Source organism: Bos grunniens, chromosome 13 (assembly GCF_055505025.1).
Source record: "Bos grunniens cultivar Pamir isolate PY7600 chromosome 13, Bosgru_T2T1.0, whole genome shotgun sequence".
Classification (NCBI taxonomy): Eukaryota; Metazoa; Chordata; class Mammalia; order Artiodactyla; family Bovidae; genus Bos; species Bos grunniens.
The window spans coordinates 2,782,742-2,810,722 of NC_141177.1; the positions used below are offsets into that span (position 1 = coordinate 2,782,742).

General features: G+C 43.5%; 1 protein-coding gene and 1 long non-coding RNA gene across 9 annotated transcripts in view; one reads left to right on the plus strand and one right to left on the minus strand.

Moving 5' to 3' along the window:
• Positions 1–27,981, minus strand: part of TSHZ2 (teashirt zinc finger homeobox 2) — a 508,475-nt gene that overhangs the window by 404,759 nt on the left and 75,735 nt on the right. The window lies entirely within an intron of this gene.
• Positions 1–27,981, plus strand: part of LOC147359970 (uncharacterized) — a 39,914-nt gene that overhangs the window by 7,101 nt on the left and 4,832 nt on the right. For 2 of the 3 annotated variants that reach the window (XR_015138830.1, XR_015138831.1), the window contains exon 2: positions 105–27,965. This is a non-coding gene — a long non-coding RNA (uncharacterized LOC147359970). The remainder of the gene's footprint in view (positions 1–104; positions 27,966–27,981) is intronic. The other variant, XR_015138832.1, reaches the window with a different exon arrangement.

Consider the following 27,981-nt stretch of genomic DNA (forward strand, 5'->3'; position numbering starts at 1 on the left):
AAAACCTAAGTTTTACCAAGCTCACTCTTACCTATACCTTTTACACATTTCTCTGATTTTACATTTCACACCACCCTTCTCCTTCTGACTTGCTTTCTGGCCAGCTCTTTTCCTGGCGCGTAACTGAGGCGCAATGAGAAGTCTTGGGGACACGCAGACCGATCAACCCTGTCTCCTGCCCTATGGGAGGTCAAAATCCAGCAGGACGGACGGATTCCTAAGGACGTAATTTCAGCAACGTGATACCTTTTATACATTAAGTACATTAAGAGACAATGAAAAAAAGGGGAACATTGAACTTTTCAATCAAAGGAGGAAACATGTAACTTCACAAGGAGTAGTCAAGGAGAGTTCCATTGAAGAGGTGACATTTGGTCAGAAATTTAAAAAGATGCAGAAGAATTTACCAAGACAATTATGAAGGTAAGAAAAGTTATACACATGTCACTTATAAACCAAGATTGGTAAGGCGAAGATCATGCCTTCATTTCTTGTCTCTACCGTCAGACTGCACACAGGTTCCTTAAAATTTGGAAACGCATCTTTCATTTCTTTGGAAAGCTCATTGTCTGTAGCAAAATCATGGTCCAGAGAAATCCTGCAACCAATCCTTATGATAAATGGTCTCTACTTTTAGCTAATGTATGTGAATGTGACAAACACTGAGGTCAGTGGAAAACTATAATTAAACATACATATTTCAGAATGAAAAGTTACATCAATCAACCTATACCCCAAACTGAAAATAGACCAATTTTTTTTTTTTTAACTTGGCAGAACAGAGTTAATAGAAGATGGGAAGCACTCTTTTTAACTATCAAGACAGTTTTCCTGGACTGTTGAAAAGTGTCCATTAGCTCATCTCATATCACCATCTTCCTTCTAAAAAATAATAATCTCATTGTTAAAAATGACTCATACTTACTATGCTTAAGCAATAAAAATTATAAAGAAGAAAATTTAAAAGTCATCTAACATTCCAGCATCTAGAAATAACTCCTAATCTTTGTTGAATGTATTTCAGATGTGTTTCTATCCATTTGTGTGGATGGAAGAAGACAAGAGCTGGGCTGATGGGTGGGTGAATGGATGGATGGAAGTATGGATGGATGGACAGATGGAAGGACGGGTGGATGAAAGTGTGCGTGGCAGAAGCGTTCCTTTCCTCCCCAAGCATGAGAATCTCTCACTTTCTAGCAAATTTACCTGCTTGGCCCACAGTGACCCAGAGGAAATGCCCCAGTCTCACGTGATTCCTGTACTTTCCAGATGCCTAAAGTTGACTTTCCAAAGTAATTTTGGAAAACCATCCAGGGATGATGTCAAAATATCCAGCTCAGAAGAAGGGAATGAAGCCAAAGCAGTTACTTTTCATCATATAGATTAAAATCTATGGATAGTTCATGGATTTCATGAGTTCTTAAAAATAGGATGGGAACAATACATCATTTAGATTCACTCTCTCCTGTTGCAGTGAGGACTAGGGAGACTGGAAAGAAAATCTTATTGTGCAAGCTTACAAAATGAGGAGGGGACAGAGACCCTACTGGGAGTGAGGTCTACTCCCAGTAATCCGACCTCCCGGTCCTCCCGTGAGCCTCGGGCAAAGCAGCATGATTAAGGGCTTGTTTCTAAGACTGGAACATAGTAGGAAGCCCGCCCCTCCCCCAGCGTGGTCATTAATATTGCTACATCAGTATTGCTTTGTTGTCTGCACTGAACATTCTCTTTCTACTCATATTTATTTGCACATTATGTTCTTTTAAAGAAGCTGGGAACGTGGGCTGTGTGACTGTAAAGACGTGTCCTCCGTCTCCTGGAAGGATGATGACGTCCTAAACTGCTGTTGCTGCCGTTTTGCATTCTCGATACTGCTTCATCTGGATGTGTGGGTCAGGGGGGAAAATTCCCAGCACCCAGAGCAACATGGAAGCGCAGAACATTCCTGAACTGGCGTCACCTCATGCCTCTCCGCCGGAGTTGCTCAGCCTCAGCACCATGCACATTTGGGCTCAGATAATTCTTTGTCGTGGGGACTGTCCTGTGGGATGTTTAGCAGTATCCCCAACCTCTCCCCTCTCGAAGCCAGTAGCAAGTCCCCAATTGTGAAAACTGCAAATATCTTTAGAAATTGCCAAATGACCCCAGGGGGAGTGGCCTAAATCACCCCTGGTTGAGAACAAATGCTCTAGACCCTGGCAAATGCAAAGTTCTTTGTGTCTCCCATAAAAAAAGGCAAAAGGGATTTTGAGGCTGTTTTGTGTGTGTGTGGGTTTTTTTTTTTTTTTTTGATTATTTATTTTGGTTTGGTTTTTGAAAGAGAAATACATTCAGTACTGAATCATTCTCTAGGAGTCGTCAGAGGACATGACTTCATGGATGTCTCTGGACCCAGGGGAGAGGAAGAAGACCTTGGAGGGGTGATTAAATGCATCGCCAGTGTTTGTCTGATCAAGAAGCAAGCTCTAGGCTTTCCTGACCTGCACATTTAAGAACTGCAAGAACAGGTAAGTCCACGAGACAGACCCCACCCCTGAAGCCTGCTCTCCTTTTGAAGCCACAATATCAACAAAAGAAGAGGACTGGGAACCCTGCAGTCCTCTATTTTCATCAGAGGCACCAACAGGAAAGAAGCGGGGAGGAAATGACTGCTTTGACTTTTTTGGATCACTTGAAACATCGACGCATTGCCAATTACGGCAGCTGTAGATGCTTTATCTTTTGGGGACGCGAGCAGTTTCTGAATTGTGAATTTTAATTTTCCGGTTGGAGTTCAGATGACTGGCTCAACAATGTCTAGGAGCTCCTGAAAGATAGTCACTAATTAATGAACACGAAGCCCTGGCTTTTGAGACATTTGAAACAAATCAGGACAGAGCTCTCCGCTCTGTGTACTTTGGGGACTGGTCTGAAGGCGGGAGAGGCGAGCAGAGAGCTGACGCTGAGCAGAGAGGCCCAGTCCTCTCCTGAATCCCCGGGATTCACCAGGTCATCACGCGGAGGGATTTTTCTCTTTAAATACGACTTTCATTCCGAGAAAAAACAAAACTATCATTTGAGGAGTCAACTGTGTGTGTGTGCTATTTAGTAATATAAATGTAAGTGTTAGCATCTTACTAATCAAAAGGAAAATTGTTTTGTTCTAACGGTTTTGAAACTTCCCCATCCCTCAAACAGTACCCATTACTTTAAACACCTCCGTGTCTAGTAATTGTTCAAAAATGTGTCAGGCTACCAGTAATTTAAGTCCTGTCAAAAATAAATCTCAGACACTCACTTCTTCCAGTCAGTGACTTGAAAAACACGCCCACATGTCAATTACCGGGAGCTTTAGCGATGTTTCTTTGTTCTGAATTTGTGTAAACAGAAAAAGGTTCTTCCTCAGTAACAACTGTTTTCTAAAACCTATATAAATGTTTATGTGAACCTCCTTGCAGCAACACCTAAGAGAAGTAATAAGAGCCACTGCATTGGTAAACACACACACACACACACACACACACACACACACACACACACACCTCTGTATGTGCCTTTGGGTAATAAATGTAGAAGTGTGAATGAACAACGTAGCAACTTGTGAATTATTCTTTCCACAGAGGCCTGACCTTAAAGCATTTACGTTTTAAATTGTAAATAAAAATGATCTACATTTTCAGAAGGCAATAGTCACTGGCTCATTTCCATATTATCCAAAGGAGATTGCTTCACAGATAATTTCAAAATCACAGGTAAATAAATGAGTAGAAAAACTGTGACTATAAAACTGAAATAATTCACAAAATTGGCAGCTAATTAAGATAGGCTATTAGAGTTTCTCCATGTAAAATTGTTCTCCGCAGTTTAGACTAAATCTTGTGAGGAGAATCCAGTCTTGACTGCAACGTGTATACTCTGTAAATAGCTTTAAATCGAGCTGTAGATTAGGACTGTTAACGATTATCTAAGATTCTGCATTTCTAATGTAACAGTATTTTTATTGACAAAGATTGTAATCATTTAATCATAAAAATCACCATTAAAACTTAGTATGTTATAAGGTCTCCATGAAGGTTTCCCTTGCTCAATCAAATAATTGAATTTCGAAGAAGGAAGGAAAGAAAAATACATTTGGTTGACCTGATATGAATTGTTTGCCTTCTCCCTCTCTGGTTCTCAGCCCTATGGACAAAAACAAATAAACGCCACTGAAAAATACAGAGGTGGACAGTGTAAAGGTGTCGGAATGAGACCCGAAGTGGTCTTCTTTCCAGGGGTAAATTAGAATAAGTTGATTTTCATTAAGTGGGAACAGATCAATATTTCATTATTAACGTGGTGACAATTGCATGTTAATAAGAAGTCATCTTTTTTCAAGCTTCTAACTGCCAAGCCACTGGATTAACGACTTCCCTCAACCAGAGGAGTCTCTTTACATTTCCTCTCTTGTTCTATGGACTCGTGAGCAGATGTGTGTGCTGTGTGTGTGGAAACATTGACCTGTGCTAGGCAGGATTAGGAAACACCTTCTAGTGTTTCCTTCAGGAAGCAAGGGGTTTTGCTAACCTGTTTTCCCCTTGGGTTTCCCTCCCCCCAGAACGTTCCCCATCATCTTGTTTGTTACTGGGATTCAGACAATGATCCTCTTTGGCAGGTTAGTCTTACTGATATAAGTAAACCTTTCCCCCCCCCCCCCTTTCAGGAAGGAAGATAATAAGATAAATCATTAATTAAAGGGGCTGCATATGGCACAGATGGAACTCTACCCATGTGGCTGCCTCTCCCAACAGTTGAGGGTAAAGCGCACCATAAATCACTCACGGCCTAGCAGACTCAATAGGAACCGTCCTGCCCTTTCCAGCGATGATAAACAACACACGCTCCCAGTGCAGCCCATTAGGTATTCCAGAGTAGGTGAACTATGAGATAACGCATTTATCCTTCTCGGGAAGGGATCTCTTCCTGCTTCACGTGGTGCAGAGAAAGCGCACCCAACTGAACGAGGCCTAATGAGGATTAATGCATTATTCCTCAGAGGATTCGGGCCTCTTCTCTTTTGTGCAGTCGTTAAATAATAACAAAATGAGATAAAATGGCCCCTGATGCTTCCCTCAGCAGTAAATCTGATGCTCCTTACGCTTACTTTGCTTTTTCCTTCCCTTCCCTTTCTTTTTTTTCTTCTTCTTCTTTTTTTTTTTTTTAAATCGAGGGCTCTAAGGTGTTCCTCCTCTAAATCCAGTTGAGATAACCATTGCCTCCCAGCTCTTTGTGGGAAGAAACACATCGGGAATTCTCAAAAGTCAAATTATTTGAAAAGTCAAAATTAAGTAGCAAGGTATGAAAAACCAATGACAAGTTTCCCAGATATTAAGAGCCAGTGAAGCTTGCCTGGACCACCCTGATGAAGTCTAGCTCCCCGGTCGCCTCTTAGAGCTTTCCTTCAGTATGGTTTGCCACAGCTGGGTGTTTATCTGTGTGCTCATTTAAATATCGGTGCTATTTACATGCGGCCAAAGCAAAGGATCTATGGCCAGAGTATGTATTTAATAAATAATCATCAATGAATAAATAAAAGAATTCAGAAAAAGAAACTTAGAGTATGGTGTGGTTGGGAAGTGCTACGAGCCACCCCGGAAGCCGCTCTAGTGACGTGAAATGAAAATAAAATGCTTTAAGTCACGGAAGGAGTTCTGAAGGAGGTGAGTGATGCGTCACGTTTTCAAACTATCCTCGGCCACACAGTGAACATATCATGCTTGGAGCAGGTCAGAGGTGGAGTGGGGTCACGCAGAGGGGTCACCCTCCGGAGATGGCCCAGGGAACGCCATGGGTTCTGGGCATGGGAGCTGGTGTGGGAGCTGGCGTGGGTATTCGCCAAATGCGTACTCTTGGAAGGGGACGTCGGAGGCGAGGCGGAGAGAACCTGCTTTCTGACACCTCCCCTCCAACTGGGACACACGTGTTTATGTTCTGCACAAAGATGTCATCTGTAGACTCCAAATGGAGACTTCCAGGGACATTCCAATGACGCATTTCACCATTTCACACTTCGAGTTGTTTTTCTCTGAATTATAATTGCTTTTTACATAATGTACAACCTGCTCGAGAATGACAAAGCATAAAGAACTATTTCTCACGTCCTTTAAGACTGCAGCAGAATAGGATGTGATTGGGAAAAAAAATCAGTTGGTTTCTTTGGGAATAATCGATGATTCGAGTGACAGTCGAACATGGACCCACCGGTGCCCTCCAATCTCCAAGAGGCAAACCATCGACATTAGAAAGGAACTCACTGGCCCTTGTCCAGCCGTGCGGACTGTGGCAAAATATCATGGCTCACTCCTTCAGGAATCATCCACGGTGGGTTTTTTGTAAACAGTCTCTGAAGCACGAGCAGTGGGTCCCTCGCTCCGTGGAGGGATCCTCCTTTGCCGAGTCTCCCCAGCCCCACTCTGCAGGAGGCAGTCCTAGTCCCGCCTGGAGTTGAAAGCAGACCAAGGAATCCAAGTCTTGTGTTGGGGATTTCTAAAGCAGACCTGCTAGGCTTTTACAAAGTAACTTCAGTTCTCCTGAAAGTGTTAGGCCAAAGACATTTCACCTCTGCTCTCCACTTCCCTTTACCCAAAGATAAGGATTCCTGGGTGTTGAGAGGAGCGTATATTGTGGGCGAGTGGAGAAGCCATCCTAGGTACGCAGGCATCGGCCTGTTTGAGAAGAAGCTCTTTGTTCTGCTTCCCAATGACTATTTGCTGGGCTGAGTCCTTGACCCCCGGTTGGGTGAAGTGGGGGACAGCATGCAAATTAATCCTTCAGGTGAGTGTGGAAGCAGAAGGCTTGTCTGTTTCCATGCCTCGCGAAGCGTCTCCCCTTCCACCAGTCCACGTTGCAGGGGCAGAAGACTAGAAGAAATACTTGAGTGCTATGACCAAGAAAAGGAGTCTGAGACATCACTAGAAAAATACTAGCAGTTCTAGAATAGCCTTCACTCAGAGATCAGAAGGGAGACTGCACATTCTGCAGGAGTCAGTGCAGACAGAAGGTCCTAACTCAGGACCACATGTGACCTCCAAGTCCTTGGACACCATCCCTGGAGGCTGAATGGACCCAGATCCCCTGATTTGACTCCAGTCAAGTTCTGTCATCCAGCAACACAGGTGTTCATAATAAGAATGTAATGCAGTTGTAGGAAGGAATAAAATTAGGTTTCTTGCCACTTGGACGCAAGGCCACTACATTTATGTCTGTTACATAATGGTGGCATCTGTCAGGACTAACGCACATGCCCCTGCATTCAATGGCGAGCCTTCCATACCCACTTCCCAAGAGCAGGCGCTTGAAGCCATGTCCCCAAGGGTGGGGACAGGCCGTGTTCAACCGCCTCTGATGTCACCAGCCCCGACAGCATCTCCGCTCATCCACACATCTTGTTCTTTGGAGCACATTCATTCTCCAAAGAACAAAGATGTTTTGCAGCATCTTTGAAACTGAGATTCCTTGGAATTTGAATATTAGGTTATATTATTCTGCTTTTGCTTTCTACACGTACGGTCTTTGATGCTTTTCAAACTCCTTATCTCTGTTTGTCCCTTCTGCCACTCTTCAAAGTAGTGAGAGGAGCAATCTTGCTCTCTTTTGACAGATGAGATGACTGAAGCCCAGAAAGACCTGGTAACAAGTCCAAAGTCACAGAGCATAAAATAATAGTCATCGCAACACCACCACCACCCTGTGACGATCCTTCAGTTCAGTCGCTCAGTCGTGTCCGACTCTTTGCGACCCCATGAATCGAAGCACGCCAGGCCTCCCTGTCCATCGCCAACTCCTGGAGTTCACTCAGACCCACGTCCATCGAGTCAGTGATGCCATCCAGCCATCTCATCCTCTGTCGTCCCCTTCTCCTCCTGCCCCCAATCCCTCCCAGCGTCAGAGTCTTTTCCAGTGAGTCAACTCTTCGAATGAGGTGGCCAAAGTACTGGAGTTTCAGCTTTAGCATCAGTCCTTCCAAATAACACCCAGGGCTGATCTCCTTCAGAATGGACTGGTTGGATCTCCTTGCAGTCCAAGGGACTCTCAAGAGTCTTCTCCAACACCACAGTTCAAAAGCATCAATTCTTCGGCGCTCAGCTTTCTTCACAGTCCAACTCTCACATCCACACATGACCACTGGAAAAACCATAGCCTTGACTAGATGGACCTTTGTTGGCAAAGTAATGTCTCTGCTTTTTAATATGCTTTTTAATATGCTATCTAGGTTGGTCATAACTTTTATTCCAAGGAGTAAGCGTCTTTTAATTTCATGGTTGCGATCACCATCTGCAGTGATTTTGGAGCCCCCCAAAATAAAGTCTGACACTGTTTCCACTGTTTCCCCATCTATTTGCCATGAAGTGATGGGACCAGATGCCATGATCTTAGTTTTCTGAATGTTGAGCTTTAAGCCAACTTTTTCACTCTAAGAGTTACCACTTTTTAATTTTTTGCTACCTGTGTGCTAACAGCTCTTCCTGCATCATCATTATGTGTCAACAGCTCCCTTAAGGAGGTTTTATTTCGATCACCATGCTGCAGATAAGACGACAGAGGCCTCCTGAGATGACGAGCCCTGACGACGATCACGTGAGTGAAGCTGTGTCATGCACCACACGCAACTCACATGCTCTTTATCGAACCTAACCCTCCAGAAAGAGGCCGTCCACTGTTTCACTTAATCCTCAAAACATCAAGTAAATCTATTAGCATGCTTTAAGATTAGAGAGGCTTATTATTACAACCAAACAGAGTAAACCCTGAAGGCAAACAGGAGCTCTGGAGGAGTCTCTCCATTCGCCCTTCCCACCAGGGACTGACGGTATCTGAAAGGCAGAACGATTCAAAAGTCCAGCCATCTGCAGAGACTTCCCTCTGTGGTTCTTCCTTTGAGAACAATCTCAAATTTGAGTGGGCATAGAAAGGGTGTGAGAAGACTGCGCACAATTCTGTGTGTGTGTTTCTATAGTGTGTGGCTTAATCAATAATGAATTTCAATCTTCTAAATGGCTTAGAGGCTCCAAATTTTTTTTTAATTTAGCAATACAAAAAAAGAAAAAAGAGGAAGGTTTAAAAGTGTATAAGACACGTGTGCCCAACTGCAAAGCCCCTGATTATTCCCATTTGTCCTTCTAAGCCAGGGTCAAAGATCTACTGTTCCCTCTTCTAAAGTTTTAGGGTTTTCTCCCATTCTAAGCCAGCCGAGCACAGAGCTGAAAAGTAAACGGCGAAATGGCTGTGTCACTGATACCTGTTGACTATCTTGCCGATTGACCAAAAATAACACTGATTTGATCCTCTCTGAAATTTTTAGTTCACATGCCTCAATCTTGCCAGCTTTTAAGAGCCGAGTGCCTGCCACGTAGATATAGTAATTTGCTGTATTCCTATTGAGAAACCTAACTTGAGGCTTCCAGTTCTACTGTGTTCTAGCGCAAACTGTCAATTTCCTACTGAGTTCAGATGAGTCTGTTTCAGACTACTATTCAGTATATATGCAGTTTGCTAACACTCACCTGTAAATTTGTGTTTATTCTTCCTTCCCAAGCTCTAAGTGCAATCTATTTTAATTTTCCCCCTTGCCAAATATTCAGTTGCTGACAAACACATTCAAATTTCCTTGCATATTCATGCCTGTGATTTTGTGCTCAAATTGAGTTCCTGGGCTAATCAGTTTTGCTGTTTGCATACACATATCTGTTCACGCGCATGCGTGCACACACACACATACACACACACACAATTTCCATTTACCTGCAATTGCTGGCGGGAGTTTTAGAGAAAATAAGAAGTATATGCCTTAACACGACATGCCAGTGTAGAACACCCCTCCTTCAGTAAATAGAATACACTGTAATTTCATCTTCTGCAAGCGTCGATTTTGAAAAGCAATAAAACATTCAGAATTTTAAAATCTACCCTTAAAGTCTGTACATTGTTCATAAATTAAGTTATACTTGTTTTGTGTGTGTATCCCTACTGATATTTGTTAAAATGTATATAATATCTATTGTAGTGTGCATATATAATACATACGAAAGTGAAAGTGAAGCGGCTCAGTTGTGTCCGACTCTTTGCGACCCCATGGACTGCTGCATCCGTCCATGGCTCCTCCGTCCATGGGATTTTCAAGGCAAGAGTACTGGAGTGGGTTTCCATTTCCTTCTCCAGGGGATCTTCCCAACCCAGGGATCGAACCTGGGTCTCCTGCGTTGTAGGCAGACGCTCTTACCGTCTGAGCCACCGTGGAAGTCAGATAATATGTAAGCAGAACAGAACCTTAGAGCATCTTATAATATTTAAAGTGTTCTGCCAAGTGCGTGCCATTGTAAACGTCTAAGTTCAATGCGTGTTTTAACTCGCCAATATTCTGAAACAGTATTGCCACCAAATAATTATTTACATGATTATATATGTTTTCCTTTCTGTATTTGTGTTAACCCAGAATTTTCTCTAGCTTACTGTTCTGTGCTCAAGAAACTCACCCACTATAGTTCTGGGTGATTCTCTTCTACGTTTATATGGCAGTTTATGATTTGCCAAGCAATTTCCTGTAGACTGTCTTATTTTATCCTCATAAAAGCTCAGTCGGGAGGACACTTTAATTTCCATTTTACAGATGAGCTGACAAAATCAGAGAGGTTACCTGACAGTGTGGCTTAGTTGACAATTGAAAACAGCTTATAAGAGCCCACGTTCTCACTCTCCCTTGAAGCTTCTGGGGCAGTTTTAGAATGCCTGTCTCCTTAAAGACCTCTTAGAAGATACATGGTCCACATTTTTATAAAAATAACTTTGCTAATTTTTGCATATGAGTTTTAAATTTTAGACCAAAATAACCTCCTTAAGTAGGGATTAAAAAAAAAATGGTGTGACGAATAACCAGGAGAATGACCTCAGCAAAAGTTGGGAATTGAACTTAAGACTGATCACCTTTATTTCAACCATCTCCTCTCTCTGAGTTTTGAAGCAAGTGAGTGAAGCACATTTATTGATTTCAAAATGGAATTTAAGCTCCACTCAAAAATAGTGTCTTTTCATTGCTAAGTGCAGAGAATTAAGCCATTCAGACTCTCACTGAGATGCCTAGAGTCTTTCTAGAACCTTCTAAGATGGTGTTTTCAACTGAATCCACAAAACGAGCATAGAAAATAAGTACGATATGTCGATAGAAGAAGCTCTATGATTGGTAACACGTTAACCAAAACAGTCCACAAAGCTAATCTTGCTGAACAATTCTGCAAAGGAAATCTCCCAGACATTCCATGACCTGCTTCCTGGACTCACCATATGGAAGATTAGCAAAGCCCAGACTAGAAGCGTGATGCTGTAGTCACAATCCTGTGTCTTTTCCTTCACGCCTCCTGGGCGCCTCTGCTGGAGTGACTCAGGGTGTCCTTTGAAAAGCCAGGCTCAGAGGAGGCTGTGTGCATGTTAGGTCGCTCAGTCGTGTCTGACTCTTTGCGACCCCACGGACTGTAAACTGCCAGGCTCCTCTGCCCATGAGATTTTCCAGGCCAGCATACTGGGGTGGGTTGCCATGCCCTACCCCAGGGGATCTTCCTGACCCGGGGATCGAACCCTTGTTTCTTACGTCTCCTGCATTGGCAGGCGGGTTCTTTACCACTAGGACCACCTGGGAAGACCCCACGGGTTAGTGTCAGAAGAGGTTGGTTCAGCACAGCTGGAGGCCACGCTAGGGGATCTTGGATGTGTGGGCCATCCCTCTCTCTGCCTTGGAAAGAAAGGGAGGCTGCTTCCACATACTCGAAGAAGGAATAGGGATTTAAGGTCTCCAAACTTATCGCTGTTTTTTTGTTTGTTTTTCTGTTTTCATCAAAAGGTCTGAAGTTCCAAAAAAGGTTCATGATTGTGTTTAGTCAGTCATTTATTCACAATATTCTTTGGGTTTCTACAGTGATAATTTTGTGTTAAGCGTTAAGGAAGGAAAGTAAGACCTTGGCTTTGCCAATAAGGTGCAGACAGTGGAGCTGGGAAGAGGGATAAGAACACAAGCAACCAAAGTCTGCATCCAACGTGGGCAGAAACCAGGATGGCGGCTCTGGGGAAACGACACCCAGTGCCCAGCCTTGATGGAGGACCAGGAGGAGCCTCAGAGGGAGGGCGGATGGCGGCTCTGGGGAAACGACACCCAGTGCCCAGCCTTGACGGAGGACCAGGAAGAGCCTCAGAGGGAGGGCGAGCTGCCCTGAGGCCTGAGTGCTGCTTGGCATGGAGAAAACCCTGCTTATTGATTTCCCTATCTTTGGGGTTTTGACGGGAGTTTTATTACTTACACAGGCATCAGGCTGGATTCAGCCACAGGCTGTCATTTGCCAACCCCCGAAGAAGAGAGCTGGGCGCTGGTTAATTTAGCTAAGATGTTCCAGGAAGGTTTTCTAAGGAGGTAACACGCCAGCCGAGATCTCAATGCTGAGAAAGGTCCAGTCATGGAATATCTAGAGAAAATGTTTTGGAGGGAGTAAATGGATGTAAAGATTCAAGGTGAGGAGGAGTGAAGAGGGACACTTCTAGCACATCCAAGCACTTTAAATCATCCGAGTGCAAGTCACCCAGTTGTGTCCGACTCTTCATAACCCCATGGACTGTAACCTGCCAGGCTCCTCTGTCCATGGAACTTTCCAGGCAAGAATACTGGAGTGGGCGGCCATTTCCTCCTCCAGAGGATCCTCCTGACTTCTGTGCATATGAAGGGTGTTTGCATGTTCCTTGCTCATTTTTATGAAACACCACCTTTAATCACTTTCCTTCCACTATTCAAGATATTGCTTCACTAGCTTGTTTTTACCACCTAGGATGTAGTTTTGAATTTTCCAAAGGTAGAAGATTGATTGCCAGGCTCCTGCCTTAAGTTCCAGCTTTACATTTTTTGAGTGACGGAAATTCAGTGTACTTTCAGCTGTTTGGCTTAGCTGAATAAACTCTTGCTGTTAATACCCAGGTCTTGCCAAGCATCGTATAGAAAAGCATTTTCAGGAAGGAAATGGGGAAATTGGGAAGATTTGACTTTTTAAAGAAATAACTTTGGAAGGCAGTTTGGATGGAATGAGCAACGGTGGGGCTGTTTTATGGATTAGCAGCAAAGCGTTTCCAATCTAAAAGTAGGGTAACATCTCCTGAAAAATAAAAGGTATATACCATGGGCCCTTGACATTTGTAAAGGATATATTCCACAGCCTTCAAAACCCTCTAAATTTATGAAGCCACCAAACCATATATTTCCCCTCATAAAATGCAGCGAGGTATATCTGAAAAATTTAAGCAACTTCTTTAGGTTCTTAATAGCTGTATAAATATAGAACCCACAGTCATTTGTAAAGAGTCACCTGTTTGGTGTGCGATGCTTTTATAACAACACTGGCAGGCAGAAAGGATGCAGCTCAACAGAGAAACTGGAAATTCACGTTGTGCTGTAGCTCTGAGCTGCTCACTGGTGCAACTGCATCCTCCTACAGCTGAGTGTCACTCAACACAGTACAAACTCCTATCTCAGCAAATGGCCAAAATGCTGCATGTCCTGAGCCCCGGTCACCTCCCTGATAGACAAAACCGTAACGCTGCATCTGCAAATGTCATGAAGTTAAGGTGTTGCTAAACCGCTAATAGACAAAACAAAAGACTTGAATGGCTGGGTGTTCCAAAGGGATGCGGTTTGATTGCTAAGCTCTGGCAAATCTCCCGAGTGGGAGGGAAGATACTTACTTCACCACTTTTTAAGTGCATGGAAACAGGAAGAAAGACAACATTTTGAAGTCAAAGAGAATGTGAAACAGGATAAAGACAAGCCACGAAAGTCTTCCCCGGACTTCAATCTCAAAGCTACGGGAGAGCCTTTCAATTAATAACCCTTAGTTAATCCCACTAAAATAATTTTATACCATGATCCCTGAAACTCGACATGAATTCAGAGGCAATGACAGCTCATGTCCCAGTCACAAAACATCACGGGTACATTTTGTCAACTATAAGACCCTGCCATCAATATAGATCTCCACTTTTGTAAATCATCTTTTATTTGGGGAAGGAGGGAGGTATTGATTTTTCCCTAGTCTTTTCTCAGAATGTTAACCTTGTTTAAGTTCTTCATTTCCTCTGCCTGAAGCACCATGTTGCAAGAGGATTAAATGCATAGTAAAATGGCCATGGGAGAAAGGTTTATGCATTATGTTAAAACCTGCTCCCTTGATAAATGGAGCCATTACCGTCTGGAATTCACTGCATCAGTCCACTTAGTTCAATCCAACAACACGCCTTAAAAGTCTCACAAATTTGTTCAAATGCTAATGAGCTGCACCACCAAACCTCATCTGCTGTAGAAGGAGCTAATATTTCCAAGGGTTTAAGGCATTTAAGAGCTACCCATGGACTCACTTTACCTGACTTGACAATTCAGGACTACTCAGATTTATAGACGGCGGGGGGGAAACATACATTTCATCGTGTGGCAGCTTCTGAAAATGCAGTCAATGAACCTTAACAAAAATCACTTTTTGTTTAGCATCAGTTTATCTTCATCTACTCTCAGGATTCAATGTGGGAAAGATCTCTTCCAAAAGGTCATATATGTGTATTTTTTTTTTTTTTTCCAAATAAACTGCTTAAATCTAATAACGTCCATTAAAGCCATCTCAAAGGCAAAAGGCAGCCATGCTGGTTACATGTCCCCGGGTGCACCTAATGAAGCCCACCCTCATTCAGCACCCTCCGTCGAGTGCCCACACCGCGAGAGGCGCTGCAGTAAGTGTGCAGAATTCTCCTACTCTCATCTGAATGGGCCTGGGTCCATTTTTAGGACGACTATCACACCAGCTTTACAGGCGTGAAGCTGGCACCATCAGACAGGGACCCATGCTCAGAGGGACCCCAGAGCTGGTTTAATACCCTGCTGTTGCCTTCTTGAAATACTGGGAGGGGCTCCATAAATTTCACAGCCTGTTATGACTTCAGGTGAACTGGCTGATGGGTTAAATAGATTTAGCAAGGCTGCGTGTGTATGTCCTAAGTCACTTCAGTGTGTCTGACTCTTTGCGAAGCTGTGGACTGTAGCCCACCAGGCTCCTCTGTCTACGACATTCTCCAGGCAAGAGTACTGGAGCGGGTTGCCATTTCCTCCTCCAGGGGGTCTTCCCGGCCCAGGGACTGAGCCCTCCTCTCTCGTTTCTCCTGTGTTGGCAGGCGGGTTCTTTACCACTAGGGCCATAGGGAAGCCCTTACCAAAGCTAGCTGGGGAGGACTGGCTGCAGCTTCTCACCCTTCAAGGCTCAGCTAAGACATAACTCCCCAGGGAGGGCTTCCTCAACGCCCTGCCCCATCCCCACTCCCCTCCGGCCTCTCGAGTCTTCTTTCACACCCGCCCTTCCTCCGAAACAGGCCTTCTCTCGGTTTTCCGGTTTTTTGTAACTACCTGCTCACTCACATCGCACACTGGCCGGATTCCGGGCTCCCTGAGGACCAGAATCACGTCTATAGTGTTCCCTGTTGTACCTGCGCGTGTCCAGGGCTGCTTTATACATTAGGACTTCGGGCTGTGGGGATGCAGGGGATGCACCTCTTTTCAGAAACCTCCAAAAAATTCAGGGCCTTCAATGCTTGGAGATCTGACCAAACATGCATTAGCAGAGACACAGAAAAATAAAACTTAAAATTGTAATCAATAATAATTTCAAAAGCAAACGAATAGCTATTGTTTTCTTTAAAAAAGTATATACTTAACATGGCAAATGAGTGCATTGGAGTAGGCTTATTTCTAGAAGGTGTGAGCTTTCCCAGGATAAGATTCTAGGGCTCTTGAGAAACTTTAACAGTCTTATCTGAAAATAACCCCCAGCACAGGGTCAGGGGCCTGGTGCTGACTCCAGACTCAATTCAGGCCAAACACATATTGGGTAATAGAGGGAAATATACAGGTAAGTACGAAACGGTGCCTGCTTTCAAGGCAGCAGTCAGAGGACAAAAAGACTAATAGACAAGGAACCAGTAAATAAATCCTCAAGCGACAAGGATATGAGATGGGAACTAATGGCTGGATAAATTTAGATAAAGACAGCTTTCTGGAAAGCTGTTATGCATGCAAAACGTTAGGGTTTATGAACATGGTATGGGACAAGGTGATGTAAGTATTCAGACAAAATAAAGGCATCTTTCCTTACACAGGTGGAGATTTTTTAAAGAAACTCATTTATTTGATTAGACAGGGTTAAACCAAAATGGTGGGTAACTCAGAAGAAAGTAGAGTGAATTGGCTTTGATCGCCTGGTAAATAAGAGCCAGTTCTGGTTAGTGACGATGGCACTGGATGAAATGACACCCTCGCCGTGGTTTCCACTGGTTTCACATCTTGGCTTTTTGTCATCAAGTTCAAGAGATGACATTATAGAATATACTACTTAGGCGTCATCTGTCTCAGTGTGTTCGGTTGGTCTAGTTTATGCAACCAAAACCAAAACATGCATGTGTTCCCTTGTTGAAATGCAAAGCTACAGTACTCATTTGTGCATCGAAGCTGGGGAGCCCCTCGCTGAACTAACAGAAACTCTACGGCATGGAATTTATTAAATTCACTCCATCAAATAGATTATGCTTACTGTATTCCAGGTAGAAGAGAAAATGAGTCCTTGAGAAGCTTATAATCTAATAGCAGAAATCAGAAACAGACAAGCAAACAAACAAACCAGTAATAATTTCAGGAAATAATCAATACTGTGAAAGGAATAAAACAGGTCAATAGGAGTCTCGGAGGTCAGCAAACATTTCCTATTAAAAGACCACATAGTAAATATTTTGGGATCTGTGGGCCGAAAGGTCTCTGTTGCAACTACCCAAGTCTCACTTGTAACACAAACATGTAACGATATGTAATGAGCATGGAGGTGTGCCAATAAAACTTTATTTGCAAAACAGGCAGCAGGCTGGATTCAGCCACAGGCTGTCGTATGCCAACCCTTGAGGAAGAGAGCTGGGCACTGGCTAATTTAGATAAACTGTTCCGGGAAGGTTCTCTAAAGAGGTAACATGCCAGCTGAGATCTCAATGCTGAGAAAGTTCCAGGCATGGAAATATCTAGAGAAAATGTTTTGGAGGCAGTAAATGAATGTGAAGATTCAAGGTGAGGAGGAGTAAAAAAGAGGGACACTTCTACTACCTCCAAATACTTTAAACCATCCAAGTGAAAGTCGCTCAGTCATGTCCCATGGACTGCAGCCTGCCAGGCTCTTCTGACCATGAGATTTCCCAGGCAAGAATCCTGGAGTGGGCTGCCATTTCCTTCTTCAGGGGTTCTTCCTGATCCAGGGATTGAACCTGAGTCTCCTGCTTTGGAGGCAGATTCTTTACCATCTGAGCCATAAGAAAGCCCCAAGTCACTGAAAGTTCATACAAAAAACTACACTAACATGAAGACAAGGCAAAAAGACAGGACACTGAGAGATGAACTCCCCAGGTCGGTAGGTGCCCAGTATGCTACTGGAGATCAGTGGAGAAGTAACTCCAGAAAGAATGAAGAGACGGAGCCAAAGCAAAAAAAACACCCAGTTGTGGATGTGACTGGTGATGGAAGTGAAGTCTGATGCTATAAAAAGCAATATTGCATAGGAACCTGGAATGTTAGGTCCACGAATCAAGGCAAACTGGAAGTGGTCAAACAGAAGATGGCAAGAGTGAACATCGACATTTTAAGAATCAGTGAACTAAAATGGACTGGAATGGGTGAATTTAACTCAGATGATCATTATATCTACTACTGTGGGCAAGAATCCCTTAGAAGAAATGGAGTAGCCATCATAGTCAATAAAAGAGTCTGAAATGCAGTACTTGGATGCAATCTCAAAAACAGCAGAATGATCTCTGTTTGTTTTCAAGGCAAACCATTCAAAATCACAGTCATCCAAGTCTATGCCCAACCAGTAATGCTGAAGAAGCTGAAGTTGAATGGTTCTATGAAGACCTACAAGACCTTCTAGAACAAACACCCAAAAAAGATCTCCTTTTCATTATAGGGGACTGGAATGCAAAATAGGGAAGTCAAGAAACACCTGGAGTAACAGGCAAATTTGGCCTTGGAATACGGCATGAAGCAGGGAAAAGGCTAATAGAGTTTTGCCAAGAGAACACACTGATCATAGCAAACACCCTCTTCCAACAACACAAGAGAAGACTCTACATGTTGACGTCACCAGATGGTCAACACTGAAATCAGATTGATTATATTCTTTGCAGTCAAAGATGGAGAAGCTCTATACAGTCAGCAAAAACAAGACTGGGAGATGACTGTGGCTCGGATCATGAACTCCTTATTACCAAATTCAGACGTAAATTGAAGAAAGTAGGGAAAACAACTAGACCACTCAGGTATGACCTAGATCAAATCCCTTACAATTATACAGTGGAAGTGAGAAGTAGATTCAAGGGATTAGATCTGATAGACAGAGTGCCTGAAGAACTATGGACAGAGGTTTGTGACATTGTACAGGAGACAGGGAGCAAGACCATCCCCAAGAAAAAGAAATGCAAAAAGGTAAAATGGTTGTCTGAGGAGGTTGTCAAATACTTGTGACTAAATGGTTGTCACAAGTATTTGTGAAAAGAAGAGAAGCGAAAGCAAAGGAGAAAAGGGAAGATATACCCATTTGAATGCAGAGTTCCAAAGAAGAGCAAGGAGAGATAAGAAAGCCTTCCTCTGTGATCAATGCAAAGAAATAGAGGAAAACAATAGAATGGGAAAGACTAGAGATCTCTTCAAGAAAATTAGAGATACCAAGGGGACACTTCATGCAAAGATGGGCTCGGTAAAGGACAGAAATGGTATGGGCCTAATAGAAGCAGAAGATATTAAGAAGAGGTGGCAAGAATACACAGAAAAACTATACAAAAAAAGATCTTCACGACCAAGATAATCACGATGGTATGATCACTCACCTAGAGCCAGACATCCTGGAATGTGAAGTCAAATGGGCCTTAGGAAGCATCACTATGAACAAAGCTAGTGGAGGTGATGGAATTCCAGCTGAGCCATCTCAAATCCTAAAAGATGATGTTGTGAAAGTGCTGCACTCAATATGCCATAAAATTTGGAAAACTCAGCCGTGGCCACAGGACTGGACAAGGTCAGTTTTCATTCCAATCCCAAAGAAAGGCAATGCCAAAGAATGCTCAAACTACCTCACAATTGCACTCATCTCGCATGCTGAGCGACTTCACGTCCACTTTTCACTTTCATGCTTTGGAGAAGGAAATGGCAACCCACTCCAGTGTTCTTGCCTGGAGAATCCCAGGGATGGGGAAGCCTGGCGGGCTGCCATCTGTGGGGTCGCACAGAGTTGGACACGACTAAAGCAACTTAGCAGCAGCAGCAGCAGCAGCACATGCTAACAAAGTAATGCTCAAAATTCTCCAAACCAGGCTTCAACAGTACGTGAACCTTGAACTTCCAGATGTTCAATCTGGTTTTAGAAAAGGCAGAGGGACCAGAGATCAAATTGCAACATCCGTTTGATCACTGAAAAGGCAAGAGAGTTCCAGAAAAATGTCAACTTCTGATTTTTTGACTATGCCAAAGCCTTTGACTGTGTGGATCACAACAAACTGTGGAAAATTCTTCAAGAGATGGGAATACCAGAACACCTGACCTGCCTCCTGAGAAATTTGTATGCAGGTCAGGAAACAACAGTTAGAACTGGACATGGAACAACAGACTGGTTCCAAAACGGAAAAGGAGTACGTCAAGGCTGTATATTGTCACCCTGCTTATTTAACTTCTATGCAGAGTACATCATGAGAAACGCTGGGCTGGAGGAAGCACGAGCTGGAATCAAGATTGCCAGGAGAAATCTCAATAACCTCATATATGGAGATGACCCCACCCTTATGGCAGAAAGTGAAGAGGAACACAAAAGCCTCTTGATGAAAGTGAAAGAGGAGAGTGAAAAAGTTGGCTTAAAGCTCAACATTCAGAAAACTAAGATCATGGCATCTGGTCCCATCACTTCATGGCAGATAGATGGGGAAGCAATGGAAACAGTGACAGACTTTATTTTGGGCGGCTTCAAAATCACTCCAGATGGTGACTGTAGCCATGAAATTAAAAGACGCTCCTTGGAAGGAAAGTTGTGACCAATCTAGGCAGCATATTAAAGAGCAGAGACATTATTTGTCAACAAATGTCCATCTAGTCAAAGCTATGGTTTTTGCAGTAATCATGTATGGGTGTGAGAGTTGGACTACAAAGAAAGCTGAACGCCAAAGAATTGATGCTTTTGAACTGTGGTGTTCGAGAAGACTCTTGAGAGTCCCTTGGACTGCAAGGAGATCCAACCCGTCCATCCTAAAGGAAATCAGTCCTGAATATTCATTGGAAGGACTGATGTTGAAGCTGAAACTCCAATACTTTGGCCACCTGATGCGAAGAGCTGACTCATTTGAACAGATCCTGATGCTGGGAAAGATTGAAGGCTGGAGGAGAAGGGGACAACAGAGGATTAGATGGTGGATGGCATCAGTGACTCGATGGACATGAGTTTGAATAAACTCTGGGAGTTGGTGATAGACAGGGAGGCCTGGCGTGCTGCAGTCCATGGGGTCATAAAGAGTTGGACACAACTGAGCAACTGAACTGAACACAAGGACTAGCTTAATGTGCTCATAAATATAAAACCTCATGCCATTTTTTTTGAAGCTTTTCTTTTAATAAGGATCTGAATGCTTTGTCTGATTTATTGTGAATTTCAGTTAGTTGTCTTCAGCATCCTGGCATAGCAAGATGTAATTTCATATCAGGCTGTCTCCTAGCACTAATCCTGGATGGAGGCTCCTTAGGACACAGTTAATCAAGAGCTGAACTTGGGAGAAACTCAGACCTATGTAAAAAGCACAGTTAGCACTCAATGATTACTAGTTGAATGCTTTAAAAGTAAAACAAAACAAAACAAACTAGGTTGATCATTTCAGTGTAAGGGCTTTGGAAGACGACGGTGTGGATGGATGCTCAATATTTTTAGACCTGTTCATTTAGCTTTTTCATCATAAATAGCAAAGGTTGCAAACTGACAGTCCACAGATCAAACTTGACCTTCCAATTAGTTTTGTTTGGTTAGTTATAGATATTTGGAAATTAGAACATTTGACATGAAAATCTGGATTTCTGACTTCACTGAAGGGAACTGATCACACCAGGCGTTTTTCAACACCCACCTGGCAACTGCCTTGAGCCCAGGAAAACAGCTCCTACCAGACAGGTATGAAGTGTCCACATTTGCACAAAGCCTGCCTTGCCTGCTGGTTTTGTGAAGTCTGAAGCTTTAAAACCTGGAAAGAGCTCTTTAAGAAAAATAATACAAAATGGTGAATATAATGTATTTGTAGCATGTCTAATACTGTAGGAAAAATTATAAATAAAAATTGCCTGTGGCCCAGGAGTACAAAAGTCCTGGGATGACTCCAGCATCATCGATCGTCCAGCGTAAGGGAAAATGGGAAGGAGGGGGCGTGTCAGAGATGGCAGCTACTGCCCCATTAGTGAATTAAAGTTCAATATCTTCTGCAAATTTCATGAAAACATACGATTACTGAACAAAGGCTAGAACCCCTCCCAGGGCCTTGCAAAAGGCAATCAACCTCTCTCGGCCACTTTTCCTTTTTCAGTTGTTTTATTTTTTTTCCTTTTACTGTCTGCCAGGGCTCTGTGGGCAGATGAGTTTTCAAACCCTTCAAACTGAAGGATTTCTAAGTTCTCTGACATTTTAAAGTTCTGTGGATTTGCTTTTGTTCACACTCTGTAATGTTTTCTTAAAAGACTCATAGCCTGAGCTATCTTCCCTTACTTCAGTCTTAGAATAATCTGCTAAATGAGCTTGACAATGGATAGGATGTGTGGATTTCTTTCAGCTGTTTGCGAGCAGTCTAACACATCCGAACTGCCAAGCATCCCCTGACAAACGAAAGAATTCAGCCATTATCCTAAACAAGTGACAGGCAAATTCTTACACCACGACGATGATCAAACAAATGACAAGTTTCTCTACCTTCTTTGTAACAAAGTTGGACGGTGGTTGCGTGAACGTGAAATATGAGTGAGAGGGGGGCGTCTGCCAGGTCGCTCAGATAATGAGAAGACTGCCCCCACGGCTGAGCTTTCAAACAGGTGCAGCTTGTGGTGAGTCTTCCCGCAGTTCATTCCAAATGTGACTTCTATTCCTTTCAACGTCCGGAGCAAGGAAATATGCTGCCCAAACCCCTAAGAGTCTTTTGCCCTGGCATTCAGTAAAATCCAAATGCTGCTGGACACATGGCTAAGAACTGTGATGCCTGAAACACTCTGAGTTCACTTAGGGCTCCATTACTAACTAGACAGAACAGCCTTGTCCTCTAATGGAACTGGAGACGGACACTGGACGACACAGCAGAAAGCAGCAGCCGTCACAGACGCTGGGGTGAGAAAGTTGCCACTAACGTGGAAATTCATAAAAGCCCGAGCAGACTTTTACTTTGGCACAGATCCTTTGCATCGAGGGGTAATTCCTGCATTTGCAGATAGTTCAGAAATGTTTTATGTATGCACTATTTCCAAAGAGTCTTTTAAAATTTCCTTTCTCATAGTATAATCGGTTGTTACCCCTCCTATTGATTTCCCTAAAGAGCACAAGTCTATTCCATTAGAAATAGTGAAGGAAAAAAAATAGATATATATATTGCTTTTAGGCTGAGTGGATGGAGTTTTCTTCCTTTTCTATTTGGAGGGAATAAGACTGTGAAGGGGGGCGGGGGCGGTGAACCTGCAGTTCACCGCTCAGATGAGTTCTCTGGTCTACATTTTCATAAAGGGTCTTATTTGTCCCAGTAGAGAAAAGGAAAATTCTGAATGCCACAAGGCTAGATGTTGGCAGCGTCACAAGGCAAGAAGTATGGAGATGGTAATATGGTATGATGGGTGCAACACAAACATCCATTAACTAACCGACAGATGAGTCAACAAAATCGGCCTATCCATACAGCGGAATACTCGTCGTCAATAAACAGAGAACGAAGCACGAATTCAGGCTTCACCGTGGATGATCCTTGCAAGCCTTCTGTTAAGAGAACGAAGCCAGACCACATACAGTGTGATTCCATTTATAAATGAATGTCCGAAAGAGGCAAATCCATAGAGACGGAAAGTAAATTAGTGCTCACCTAGGGCTGGGGGTGGGAGGGGTGGGGAGTCACTGCTAAGGGCATAGGGTTCTTTGTAGGGTGGTGGAAACGTTATAAAATCAACTGTGGGGACAGTTGCATGAATCTGTGAACATATAGTTGACCCTTGAACAGCTTGAGGGTTGGGGCACCAATCTTCCATGTACTCAGAAATCTGCCTGGAACTTCACACTGAGTGCCCTTATCTGTGGCTCCACATCCAGTGATTCAGCCAACCCTGGATCATGCGGTTGCGTACTACATATTTATTGAAAAAAAAACCTGCACATAAATAGACCTGAGCAATTCAAACCCATGCTGTTCGAAGGTCAACTGTACTAAAATCCACTGAATTTTGCACTTTAAAAGGTAATTTTATGGTGTGTGAATTATATCTCAATAGAGTTGTTTTAAAAATGTAACAGGTGCAATTTCACTTATAGATATTTATCCAAAAGAATTGAAATTAGATTCTCAAAAATTAATATATTCATGTCCACAGCAGCATTATGTGCAATAGCCAAGAAGTAGAAGAACAAATGAATGGATAAACAAAATACAGTATATCCATACAACGGACTATGATTTAGCCCTAAAAAGGAAGGAAGTCTAGGCATATGCTAAACGTGGATGAACCTTGAGGATATTATGCTGAGTTAAATGAACCAGGTCACAAAAAGACAAATCCTTTATTTCACTTATATGAGGTACCTAGAGTAGTCAAAATTAGAGAGGTAGAGAGTAGAATGGGCTTCCCTGGTGACTCAGTGGTGAAGAATCTGCCTGCCAGTGCAGGAGGTGTGAGATCAATCCCTGGGTCGGGAAGATCCCCTGGAGAAGGAAGTGGCAACCCACTCCAGTATTCTTGCCTGGAAAATCCCACGGACAGAGGAGCCTGGCGGGCTGTGTTGGACATGAAGAGAACTGTGCGTGACATAGCAACCTAACAACAACAGAGAGCGGAAGGAGGCTGTGAGTGGGGGAGAACGAGGAGATGCTGTTAACAGAATTTCAGTTTTGCAAGATGAAGAAGTTCTGGAGATTGGTTGTGCAACACTGTGAATATACTTGACATTACTGAACAGTGTACTTAAAAATGGCTAAGACGTAAATTTATGTGTATTTTACTGTAATAAACTTATAAATGTATACATATGGGCATATTATCCAAACTAGCAATTTCAGTTTTCACCCTCCTCTACAAAGTCCCTTCTATGCCTCCCAACCTTTCTTTGGATAAAGACAAACATCTGCCATCAGAGTAGAATCCCACTTTAGAGGAAATGCAAACTGAGACTCTGAGAACTTGGTAGGATTTCTGTGCGAGTCCAGCCTCGTGTAGCCAAAGGCCCTGCTCTCGATTCGCCACTTCTCTGGCTCTTTCTCAAATAGTCCAGAGTGATCTTTAGATGCTCTTTGAGCTAAATCTTGCATTTCTAAACCTCAGGGACTATTACACAGGCAGCTAAAGTAAAGTTGGGCTCAGTAATGAGTAGCTTTTTGTGCCAATGTTTTGTCCTGTGGCTAGACCAACGCATTTCCAAGTCAGTCAGATGAACAGGTGTGCACTCTCGATCCTCGCACAATCATTGTGGAATAAGGGAATAAAACGACTTGGCCACTTGATGCTTCCTTTAGTTCTCAACAGTGAAAGGTCCTGAACAAGATCCAGTGCAAATCCTTCAGAAACACCTGGATTTTTTCCCAAGACATAGTAATATGATTAAAATATTTCTTTGACACCCTGTCCAAAAGAGATTTTACCAAAATACATCCCTCTGAGCACAAGTCCTACAATATGCTTGTTGAATAAGGCCGTCTGAATCCGAAACAAGTTAGGGAACCACATTCCCTAATTCCCACTTGGACATTCATGACAGTCATTGACCTGTTAAAGGCCCTGAAGAGTCTTGCAACAAGGGAAAATGGTAAGTTCTGTTTTTCTGTTTCTCCAAATTCTGCAGACTTCATGTTTTGAGTGAGCTTCTACTAACATCCCAAGAAGCAAGAATTCTGGAGATACTCCGGAACATGCTGATACAGGCTGTTCTCAAATAATTAACTCTTCTCTGCAAACGCAATCATCTCTAGGTACCCTCAGGGATTAATTCCAGGATCCCCAAGTATACCAAGTGCATGGATGTGCAAATCCCTTCTGTAACATGGTGTGAAGTTGTGTAGTATTTTTTGTATAACCTACACACATCCTCCTATACACTTTAAATCACCTCTAGAGTACTCATAGGAGAAGGCAATGGCAACCCACTCCAGTGTTCTTGCCTGGAGAATCCCAGGGATGGGGGAGCCTGGTGGGCTGCCGTCTATAGGGTTGCAGAGTCAAACATGACTGAAGCGACTTAGCAGCAGCAGCAGAGTACTCATAGGGGCGTCCCTGGTGGCTCAGATGGTAAAGAATCTATCTGCAACGTTCGCTCTCCAACTCACTCTAGTATTCTTGCCTGGAGAATTCCATGGACAGAGGAGTCCAGCGGGCTGCAATCCATGGGATTGCAAAGAGCTGGACATAACTGAGTGACTAACACACACACAGAGTACTCATGGAGTTTCCCTGGTGGCTCAGACGGTAAAGCATCCGCCTGCAGGGCGGGAGACCCAGGTTCCATCCCTGGGCTGGGAAGATCCCCTGAATGGAATGGTTACCCACTCAAGTACTGTTGCCTGGAGAATGCCATGGACAGAGGAGCGGGGTTGAGGGGGCTGGTTTCCAGTCCATGGGGTCACAAAGAATCCACATGACTGAGCCCTGAGGGACTTAAAACTTTCAATTTCACAGAGTACTCATAATACCTAATACAATGTAAATTCTATGTAAATAGTTGTAAATACAATGTAAATTCTATGTAAATAGTTGTAAATAAAATGTAAATGCTATGTTAATGATTTCTAGTGGACAGCAAATTCAAGTTTTGCCTTTTGGAACTTTCTGGAATTTTTTTCAAATATTTTCCTTCCTCAGTGGATTGAATCCCTGGGACACTGAACCATGGATACAGAAGGTTCTATACTTGAAGTTCCGGATGCAGCACACCAAGAGTTATCATCTAAAGGGATGTGTAAGGATCAGCTAGAAGATCTGCATCCTCCCTTCTTTCAGCTCTCTTTTCAAACCTTACTTTACCCAATATCCTTCTTTGACAGACCATTTTAAATAACCACCCAACTCAGCCAACCCTCTCTACTCCTCCCTGATCACTCTGCATATTACATCTCTCTGCTGGCACTGCACATTTACATATTTATGTCATAAGTAAATATTACATACGATTTATGTAATAAATATGTCTACTATATTATGTATGATAATCACATAATAATTTATGTAATAAATGAGAGCTCCCTGAGAGCAAGGACCATGGTCATTTCTCCCCTGAATCAGGAGCTCAGTAAATATTTGTTGAGTTAATGAACACAATCACAAGAAAACTTGGAAAAAAGAGGCAGTCGTAATTTGTATGTAATGTATCAGATGTTTTATTTGTGAAGACATGGAGCTCGCCCTTGAGAAGGAAAGGCATCTTTCTCTGCAGATTCAGGTCTGCTCATTGGCTGGGGAGAGTCTGACAGTGAAGAGAACTACAAGAGCAAGAAAATACGCCGAAAATAAAAGTAGCTACTCATCGACCCAAATACTTTTTCCCCTTCGAGGCGCTGTGCTGGGCGCTTCCCGCAGCCGGCCCTTTCTTCTTCCTTCCCTCGACCTCTCCCTCCTTCGCGCACTCTGACAGATGTTCTAACAGTGTCAGTGTACGGTCCTGAGCGGAATGCCAGATATTCCAAGATGCATAAGGCACAGTTCCTGTCTTTGTGGAGGGCACTACCTAATGGTGAAGATAGCAGAATATTTCAAGGGACGGAGACGTCCTCAGTCCCTGAGGATGAGACATACCCCAGTTCGTCAGGGGAGGGAGGAGGCAAGCAAGGATGGCTTCCTGGAGGAGGTGGCCTCCAAGCAGCACTTTCAGGGTGAGTAGGCGGGTGTTAACCATGAAGAGGAGGAGGGAGGCAATCAGAACTGGAGGAAGCACCTGAGCAAAAGTATGAGCGCCTGAATCAGAGAGTATTTTCAGGAAGAGAACTAGAAAGTTTGTCTACCAGAGCACGACATCTGAGCCAGGGAATGTTAAGGGTAGAGGCTGAAGGGGGCAAGGGCCCAGACTTCTCGCATCCTCAGAGCTGCTTTGTCAGCTTGATATCAGCCGCGAACATTCATAAAAGCTGGCTTTCTTTTCTCCTTTACTAGGGGTCTGGGGCTCTCTAAACCTTTTACAAACATGTCAATGGACACCACCAATAAGCTCACAAAGAAGATCCAGTCCTCCTGTCCATTTTACAGACATGGAAACTGAACTCAGAGAAGCAATGACCCCTTCTAGGTCACAGGACCAGGAAGTAACCTCAGGGCCAACAGGCAGAACCCACAGCCCTCACCGCTCTATGAACCTGGATTAACCTCCCTAAGGCAGGAGCTCTCCACCTGGAGTGATTTAGCCCCCAGGGGCCACCTGACGATGTCTGGAGACCTTTCGGGTTGTAGCAACTGGGGAGGGGTTGCCACTGGCGTCTAGTGAGTGAGGCCAAGGGAGCCCCCGAAGATCCTACAGAGCTCAGGAGAGCCCCCACCGGAGGTGATCTGGGCCCAGCTGTAGATCCATGGTGAGGCTGAGAGAAACCCCGCCTCAGTTCCGTGGCCAGCTGGATGAATTGCTGACCTACTTATCTTGATAAGGGCTGGGCTGCCCAGGAATGCTTCAAGCTTGGTAAGTTGGTTGGAGG